At 38.2% G+C, this 10265-nt stretch overlaps 1 protein-coding gene and 1 long non-coding RNA gene across 5 annotated transcripts in view; one reads left to right on the forward strand and one right to left on the reverse strand.

Moving 5' to 3' along the window:
- The window catches only part of LOC106727220, a 12983-nt gene extending 7157 nt beyond the window's left edge, over nucleotides 1-5826 (forward strand). Inside the window, exon 2 of the long non-coding RNA XR_001363392.1 lies at nucleotides 5790-5826. This is a non-coding gene — a long non-coding RNA (uncharacterized LOC106727220). The remainder of the gene's footprint in view (nucleotides 1-5789) is intronic.
- TENM1 (teneurin transmembrane protein 1) overlaps nucleotides 1-10265 on the reverse strand; it is a 913380-nt gene that overhangs the window by 344516 nt on the left and 558599 nt on the right. The gene's annotated exons all lie outside the window — the stretch shown is intronic.

A 10265-nucleotide genomic window follows, 5' to 3' on the forward strand; every position in this document is an offset into this window, starting at 1 on the left:
GTTTGTTTGGGTTTTGTTCTATCTTGGAACAGGCTGTGTTTTAGGCATGAAAAAGAAATGATCTATTTGTACCATCTGGCTTTCAAATACTCCCACAGCCTTCTATGTTGGTAAATCTTAACTAGTGCCATCTCTGCAAGAGCCTATATGATAATTCTTAAGCATTTGCTATCATAGCCTGGAGTATCACTGAGCATGTGCAGAGTTTTACCACATTTTCCCATTGGCATTTTTCACCCCCCCCCCCAAAAAAGCAAAATAATTCAACTAAATTCAAAAGTCATCTGACCTTGCAATTACTTATGGACTGACAAGGCTACCTTTACCAACAAAGTTCAAAAATAAAAGATTTATTGGCTCTCTCTGCTAGGTGGTGGGGAAATTACCAAAGTATTTGATAGCTTCAGAGGATTTGGACTCATCAGGATTCTATTTGTGGAGGTAACACACAATCTTTAACAATCCATTTAAAAATGTTCACTTTTTTTTCATAGCACAGTATACTTGTTCCTAATTTTCTTGACAGCTCTATCTCTCTTTTTCATTCATTGTGCAACTAGTATTAGCTTGGTTGCTTGTTATGAGTAAAATCCAAAATCTTATATGTACTCTCTCTATGTAATATTATTTTAATTTAACTCCACAACTTTGTAAGTGAGTTCTGCAAAATGTTTGGAGATATGGTATACACAAAATACACTATGTAGTGTTTAACATAGTATCTGTATTTAATCAAAATTAAAGTTTAAGATCAAATGGAATCTAGGTTTTTCCTTCAATGAACAAAGGTCAAAGTTGAATTAAGAATCTTGTCTACAACATAAGCAACAGGGCTAGTTGATTTGGTGAAACGTGTGAATATCAAAAAGCAAAATCTGCCTCTTGTGTACCAAGTGGTAAAACAGCACAGATTGCTTCCTGTCAAAATCACATTTGTACTCATTTTTGGCCACAGCCACAACTAGCTTATCTGAGAACTCAACAACCTCCTCTGATGTTCTATGTACATATGCTAGCCTTCAGTTTCCAGATAGGACACAAGTCTTGTCTAATTTAAAAGAAATGACATGGAACCAAGAGTTCTTAATATGTCTTTTCTTCTAGTTAAGGATTTCCTGTTGCAGTCAGTAAATCAGACATTTGGGGCTCTCATGGTTAGCAATTACTCTAAAAGTTAACTATACCGTATACTGTAAGGTCTACGTTAACTAGATTGGCAATACTGTGATGAGGTTCTGATCAGCAGGAAATTACAGTGGGTCATCTTGGACTCTCTTAATTTGTGCATTATTATTCTATAGAGATCAATAGGAGCCCCAAGGAAGGAGCTCTTGAGAAACCACACTGCGATCTGGAATTCCACATGGGTCTTTCCCATATTAGAGGATCTAATATAATATGGTATGTACTTTCATTTAAACACTATATTTTAGTGGGCTTGTGAATCTACCCAGGAGATTCCATGTTGGGGGATTGTACCTGACCAAGAACCTAGCCTTCCCTGAGCAAATGATTCATCTGAAAAGACCTCATCCTTTATGTTCCTTGACTAGTTATAAAATATAGGTGAATAGCATTTTTATGCTCTGAGTTAAATCTAAAATTCTGATATACTAACTTCTGACCATCTCATCCTAGCTATTCAGTTTGCTTACAGTCATAACTACCCTACAACATCATCTGGATCTCTGGACACTTGGATTCATCTCTCTTTCTTGTTTCCCATGCCATTAGCTTCCTCACCCTATTATCTTTCCCTACTAAGTTTGATTCTATGACTCATCACTTCAAAAACTTTATCATGAGCAACTATAATTTCTTTATCCCTTTTGTCTTCTTGTTGCACTTGGCCTGCAAGCCTCTATCTTGGTGCAAACAAAACATAGTCCCTATTTCACTTACTCTTCTTGAAACGCTCTACTTCAGTCCTTTACAAATATTTTAGTCATAGAGCCTCTTTACACTCTTAAAAATTACTGAGGATGTTATAAGGAGATGTAGGTTATATCTACCAATATTTTCTATATTGGAAATTAATATAACTTTTACAAATATTTATTCATTAATGTATTGAGTAATAAGAATAAAGCATTGCATTAAAACACAAATAACATATTTTATAGTAAGTAATTATATCCTACAAAGCCAAAAAATTAGTGAGAAGAGTTGCATTGTTGTATGTCTTTGAAAATCTCTTTAATGTTTGTCTGGCTTAAAGACAGCTGAAATCTCAGATCTGCTTTTGCATGCAATCTCTTGTGATATCATATATATGACCTCTGGAAAACACCATTGCACACTCATGAAAAAATTATAGCAAAAAAGACAAATAATGTCTTTGGGGTATTATGAAAATAGTTTTACTTTGTGGATCCTTCAAGAGGTCTTAAAATCCTTGGTCCCTACACTACACATTGAGGAACACTGTTCTTATCGCCACCATCTAATGGTTTTCTGCCAACTGCTCTAGTTGCTTTTTCTAGTCTGCTTACCAGATTTTTAGTCCCCCACCTCCTTGAATATTAGTATTCTGAGAGTTCCAGCCTCACAATACTTTTCCTTGTTATACAACGATTTTGGTGTCCTAAAAGGTAGATGCCTCCAAAGTTTCAGTACCAGACATTTAATAAGAATCTTGACCTGTGTATATATTGTCATTCTTAAACCTCTTCCTTCTATACTCTACCTTGGCTAACAACATCACCATTTATCTAGTCCCTAAGCCAGACAACAACTGCTCTCTCACCTGCCACATCAAATCAATGACTAAGTCAAGTGTATTTTATCTCCTAAATACTTCTTTTTCTCCCTAATGATATATCACTCAATTAATTTTTAAAAACTTATAGTTGACATTCAATATTATTTTATTTTAGTTTCAGATGTACAGCATAGTAGTTAGACAATTACATAATTTATGGTGATCCCTCAATAATTTAAGTACCCACCCAGCACCATACATAGTTATTATAATATTACTAGAGGCCCGGTGCACAAATTCGTGCATGGGTGGGGTCCCTCTGGGTGGCTTGCAGGGATAGGGCTGAAACCCACAGTCCAATGCTGCCTGCAGCTCCTACCTGACTATCCCACTCATCCTGGCTCCACTGTGCCTGCCACAGGCTCGCGTCCAATCAGTCCCCATCGGGAGAGGCTCGCGCTGCAGCAGCAGTGCTCGCCAGCCATGAGCCCTGCGTTTGGCACCCTCCCAAAGGAAGTGGCCTGTGGGATTGGGCTGAAACTGGCTCTCCAACATCCCCGAAGGGGTCCCTGATTGCAAGAGGGTGCAGGGACCCCACCGGTGCATGATCAGACTGGGGAGGGACCCCGTGAGGGCTCCAGGGCGTGTCTGGCCCATCTTGCTCAGTCCCAATTGGCCAGACCCCAGCAGCAAGCTAACCTACTGGTTGGAGCATCTGCCCCCTGGTGGTCAGTGCATGTCATAGTGAGCGATTGAGCAGCCGTAGCATATCATTAGCATATTATGCTTTGATTGGTTGTTTGGTTGTTCTGCCATTCATTCTATTTGCATATTACCCTTTTATTATATAGGACTGATTATATTTCCTATGCTCTACTTTACTATTTTTGTAACTTCTTACTCCCTTCACCTTTTTCGCCCTTGTCTCCCCCAAACTCTTCCATTCTATCTTCTCCTTCTCCACTCCCAGAAGTTTATGTTCTCTCTATCACTCACTTGGATTACTATTATGGTCTCTTAATTTGTCTTCATGACTTCGATTTTACAACCCCCATCACCATGCCTGCCAATTCCAACTTCCATATTGCCATTAGGGTGACTTTTCTAAATGTAAATCTGAGCAAATAATTTTCTTGCCCTAATGAAAAACCATAAAAAACTCACTATTTGCTCTTGGAATGAATTATAATCTCCTTACCATACTTAAATGCCTTTCATTATCTGTTCCTGCTTACTTACTGTCTTCATTTCCTGCCATACTACCATATATTCCATTTTTGCTTCCTCAGGTTTTCCAATATATTTTTCAATATATTCTCTGTAAAGGGGATATTGCTAAGGCCCAAAGAATGTGTCTGTATCCTGTAGTGTCACCTCTTAGTTTGATAGTGATGAATCAGATATTCTGTTGGTGGTATTGGCTCTTCCTACTCTGGCTGTTCTGTATGAAAATTCAGTCACATTTTTGAAGTTTAAAATGGGTTAACTTGCCATCTGTCTCAAAGCTATTGCTCTAATTTAGTTCATGTTCACTTCAGAGTAAGTATAACTTAAAGGCTTATACAATGTGGGTCTTATATATTCATAAAACATATATGTTACATATGCATATATAATAACTAAGTGAAAAAGGAGTGAAATTTCCTTTATGCATCAGAATTCAAATTATTTAATTTGAAATCAGATATTTTTCAAGAGGAAATTTTTTTCTGAATTTGCAAGATTGATTCTTGGTGTTTTTAATTTTCTTAAGTATGTAAAGCTCCAAAATTACTAGCATGCTATCCAGTCCTCTGTTACTATGCCTTGAAGTTGATCTTTATCTATTTCAAGGCCTCATTTTAACTTCCCTGCTACAAAAATGTTAAATGGGAAGTACTTAGTAGGATGACTGCCTCTTCTAGAGACAACAAAATAATCTCTTAGTATCCATTACTCATTCACAAAAGAAATCCTCTTTCTTATTCTATGTCTTAAATCCACATAGATACTAGCATTCCAAGAAAAAAATCAGTACAGTATTTGCCTTTCCTTAAAATGCCTTCATTTCATTTTTACCAATAGGTGCTAATTATCGTTCTGTAAATTAGTTGCATGTGACACAAGTTTTTCCTGTCATTTTAGTATGTTTAATTTGGATTGAATTTATACTTTTAATTATGACAGGTAAAGTGCCACTTAACATAGGAGGGATAAAACTTATGGAACACATTACACCAAAAGGTGATGCCAGATGAAAATATAAATCTCTTTTAAAGAAGAGTCTGATAAATGCATGGACGGCAGATTTATAATTGGACTGAAATTATACCATAATTTTCCAGATCTCTGCTTAGAGAGATAGCTAGATAGTTAGTAGATTCATGGGTAGGAGGCAAAGTCAATGCTGATGCAGAAACTGCCATCATTATCATGAATGGATCCATAAGAGTGAACTAGAAGTAGTAATAAGTATTAAACATGACATCAAAAGGATTGGTAATGGTCCACAGGATAAAGTAAAATGCTTTTTAGCATTTTATGCTGAGTCACTTCTTGAATGTTATAAGCTATAATACATTTTAAGGAAAATGTGTTTCAACGTAGATAAGGCCTTCAGATAGAAACACCAAACTATTGGAAGGGTCAAAAATAAAGACACAGTTACAGATAGTTTAGGCTGGACAGAAGGAAATAACAAACCCATTAGAGGATTCTTGTGCAACAGACATTCAAGCTCTGGAAAAACTGTCTTAAATGACTTCGGGAAGAAGAGAAACAAAAGTAGTGCATGTTAGGATAACTTATATGCTCACTACACTTATCTAGGCTCACACTAATAATCCTAATAATAATACTGTTCCACTAATAATAATCATTAATCTTTATTTAGACTGCTAAGCAATGTCCTGAATGTTTAATTTATTTATCTTTTTATAAATTTTATTGATTTTTTACAGAGAAGAAGGGAGAGGGGTAGAGAGTTAGAAACATCGATGAGAGAGAAGCATCAATCAGCTGCCTCCTGCACACCCCCTACTGGGGATGTGGCCACAACCAAGGTACATGCCTTTGACCGGAATCAAACCTGGGACCCTTCAGTCTGTAGGCCGACGCTCTATCCAATGAGCCAAACCAGTCAGGGCTGTCCTGGATGTTTTAAATGCTTCATTTCATTTAATTAAAAAGAAAATTCACAAGAAATATGTTACTAGGATTCCCATTCTGTAGATGAGAAAAACTGAGGCACAGAGGCATTATGAAGTTGCTAGTAAGTGAAAGAGATAGTTTTCGGTATTATTTACCTACATTTAGAAAAGTTGTATGAAGGGCATGGTTTATTTAGATTTAAGGGGAAAACTCTATTGTTAGTCTCTCCTTTAAAAAATCTAGATTCTTGAATTTTTTAAATCCAAATTTGCCACATTTTATTTTATTTCTTCTCTGTACTGTGAGGTATTGGTACTTTCTTCATGAGGAAGGCAAAATGAACACATTCCACTCCTCTCTATCATTTTCATCATTTTCTTACTCCACTGAAATAATAGCCCCAGAAAGGGCAATTTGTACTAGTATAAAAGAGGCAGAAGAAAACACTAAAATCAGTGTTACTCAATTTTGGTACAGAGAGCAAGGCCCTTTGCTCTCTTGAACAGTTTCATCCCTAAACTTTAGATCGGAGAACTGGGCTCAATATTCTCTCTACTAATTCTGTATTAGTATCCATTCTGATGAACTTCCTACTTCATACATAGAATGTCATGGGAAGGAGATATATGGACTTAACTTATTTCATCTGTAGAATTTGGACACTATCCACATCCCCTGAAGGTGGTATGAATCCCTACTAATTTCATGGCAAGAGGAAAGGAACATCAATGTGATTTACTGATGGTACTGGGTTGAGAGTCAGAAATCCCTCCTCCGCAACTCATTCAATGCAACAGACCTTTTGGCCCCAGGCACAATGTATTCCTGTGAATTTCTACTGCCTCTTATACAAACTGCTGACTGTAGAGAAACTTGATCAAAACATCAAAGATTACCAGAGAAGCCGTGTTTGTGCCCTTCACGACCATTGATGAAGTACCTTAACCTCGCCTTCTCTTGATACCTTGCATATGGTCATCTGTCTTCCTGACTACTACTTCATGTGGCTTATTTGTAAATTCAAGCAAATGTGCTTCCAACTGGCACTGATACATCACTGATGCCAAAATATCAGAGAGGATGAAGCATAAGGACATATTTTTTGATTCAGATGGAAAATATTACAGATTTATGGGAAAGTGATGACAATAGCTATTCTGTGATATCTTCATATAATCACTACCTTTCCATGCCTCCCTTCACCAAATTTTATGACCTAAAAACTTATTCAAAGGAATTATTCTCTTGCTGACCCAAAAGGTACAGTGGGGTAGGTGTGGGGATGGGGCTGGTTGCCTGAACAATCCGGCTCTGACTTTTCACGTACTGGATTTCCACTGCTTTCCAATGACCACTTACAGAGCCATAATGCACAGCATGTCTATTGATGTCCCATTGATATCGATGTGATTTTCCCTAGTGGATTGAGGGCAGCACAGCATACAGCCATTAGTATCTAAAGGTTATGTATAATGGATAATAGAGGAAAATGAAATAGCAGAAAGGAATTTGCACTGGAAACAAGCAGTAAATAGTTTCAGTGGAAGATTTTACTTGGGTTATACAGCAAACTGCAAAGAAGGATTGAAGAAAAAACAATGACTCTTACAGATTCAGCAAGAGTTGAGAATTAAATAGTTTCATATTTTGAAATATATTACTTTTCAAAATTTCAACCACACAAAGCCATATAAAAATCATCTTGTGTGTTACAATTCTTATGTGACATCTTTCACCTGAATGAACATTTATGAATTCTTACTTTACCCTTCTGAGGTGATCAGCAATATGGCACAGGTGGGGTAAATCAAGGAAGAGATATTTGCTGATTTACCCAAAGTCACATATTGCCCAGATCATGGCAGAACTCAGAACAAAGTTACAGTGTTTGCCATTAGCATCTCATGTTGAACCTATTCGATTTACTGTGCTAGCCTTTAGCCTGATATTTCTTTGTCTAAAATATCTCACAGTAAATTACTTCAATAGATCTCTCTCACCAATCAACAATCTTAGTTGCACTCACCATTACAATGGATGATCTGGGAAATCTAATGTAATTTGTAACTTAATAGGAAAAAAAAAGTCAAACAAATGGGACTACATCAAAATAAAAAGCTTCTGCACAGCAAAAGAAACCATCAAGAAAACAACAAGAAAGCCCACTGCATGGAAGAACATATTTGCCAATGTTATCTCCGATAAGGGTTTAATCTCCAACATTTACAGGAACTCATACAACTTAACAAATGGAAGATAAACAATCCAATATAATCAAAAAATAGGCAAAGGACCTAAATAGACACTGTTTGAAAGAGGACATACGGAAGGCCAGGAGACATATGAAAACATGCTCAAAGTCACTAATCATCTGAGAGATGCAAATCAAAAGAAGAATGAGGTACCATCTCACACCTGTCGGAATGGCTATCATCAACAAATCAACAAACGACAAGTGCTGGAGAGGATGCAGAGAAAAAGAACCCTCTTACACTGCTGGTGGGAATGCAGAATGGTGCAGCCACTGTGGAAAACAGTATGGAGTTTCTTCAAAAAATTAAAAATGGAACTCCTCTTTGAACTAGTAACCCACTTCTAGGAATATATCCCAAGAAATCAGAAACACCAATCAGAAAGGACATATGCACCCTTATGTTCATAGCAGCAGAATTTACAAAAGCTAAGATTTGGAAACAGCCTAAAATGCCCTAAATGCCCATCAGCAGGTGAGTAGATTAGAAAACAGTGGTACATTTACACAATGGAATACTATGCTGCTGTAAAAAAGAAGGAATTCTTCCCATTTGCAACAGCATGGATGGACCTGGAGAGCATTACGCTAAGTGAAATAAGCCAGTCAGAGAAAGATAAATATCACATGATCTCTCTCATTTGTGGAATATAATAAACAACATAAACTGATGAACAAAAATAGATCCAGAACAGAGAAACACCGAACGGACTGTCAAACCTTAGAGGGAAGGCAGGGGAGAGTGTGTGGCGGGGGAGAGGGGTGTAAGAGATCAACCAAAGGACGTGTATGCATGCACATTAGCATAACCAATGGACATGGACACTGGGGAGGTGGGGGCTTGTCCTGGGGAGGGGAGTGTACAGGGAGGGGTCGATGGGGAAAAAAGGAGACATATGTCATACTTTAAACAATAAAAAAAGAAGCAATAGTGACTGTAAAAAAAGAACAGATTCATTTCTCAAAGAAAAAAGAAAAGAAAACAATTGTCTAGTGGATTTGTTTAGAAGCTACAGAGTTTACTGCAGTGGTAAAGGGGCCACAAGGCTTAGCACTCTTGCAGGGAGCAATGGGGGAAAGTGGTCATGTGTAATACTCTCAACAATAAAGATGAATAAAAAAGATTTAAAAAGAGCATGTGACTAGAGTCAGTCAGCTCTGGCTTAAAGCTCAGGGTCCCCACTTCTTATGATCTCTGAATTGAAATGTGCCATCTATGTGATTTTTTACTTTTACTGTGCTTCAGTTTCATTTATAAAATATATTTAATACTGGTACCTACTTTTAAGGATTTTTGTGAAAATTAATTGAACTAATGCAAATAAAGTGCTTAGTACAATTCTGTTTTTTTTCAACAAATTTTTAGTAACGTGGTTGCTATGTACCAGGTACTGTTCTTGGTGCTGGGATACAGCCATAGACAAAATGGTTAATTCTGAGAACCAGTGAATTTTTGTAGTGAATAATAATTATAAAGTTGATAATGGTAAAACAATAATGATATTTAAAATCCTATGTAATAAAAAGCTAATATGAAAATTGTCCCCACGGGTGGGAGTTCCACTGACCGGGAGTTAGACCACCAGGGGTGGCACAGAACATGACAGGCATCAGTGTAGCACTGGAAGTGGGCAGCAGTGGAGGTGCTGCCAGCCCTGATGGGTCCTGACGAGAGCAGGACCACAGCAGGATGGTGGAGCAGGTGAGTGGGCAGTGCCAGGCCAAGGCAGGTGCGAGCGGGGGCCCCAATTGCCCTGCAAGTCACCCCACAGATTGGCCCTGATCACCAGCTAGGCCTAGGGACCCTACCTGTGCACGAATTTCGTGCACTGGGCCTCTAGTCCTATATAACAAAAGGGTAATATGTAAATTGACCCTAATGGCGGAACCACCAAGAATGACTGGTCGCTATTATGTGCACTGACTACCAGGGGGCAGACACTCAATTCAGGAGCTGTCCCCTTGTGGTCAGTGCACTCCCACAGGGGGAGCTCTGCTTGGCCACAAGCCGGGATGATGGCTGTGAGCGCAGAGGCGGTGGCAGGAGCCTCTCCCACCTCCTCAACAGCGCTAAGGATGTCAGACTGCAGCTTAGGCCCAATCCTATGGGGAGTGGGCCTAAGCCACAGTCAGACAGCCCCCATGGGTTCCAGACTGTGAGAGGGTGCAGGCTGGGCTGAGAGA

Source organism: Myotis brandtii, unplaced genomic scaffold, assembly GCF_000412655.1.
Source record: "Myotis brandtii unplaced genomic scaffold, ASM41265v1 scaffold39, whole genome shotgun sequence".
In the NCBI taxonomy this organism is placed as follows: Eukaryota; Metazoa; Chordata; class Mammalia; order Chiroptera; family Vespertilionidae; genus Myotis; species Myotis brandtii.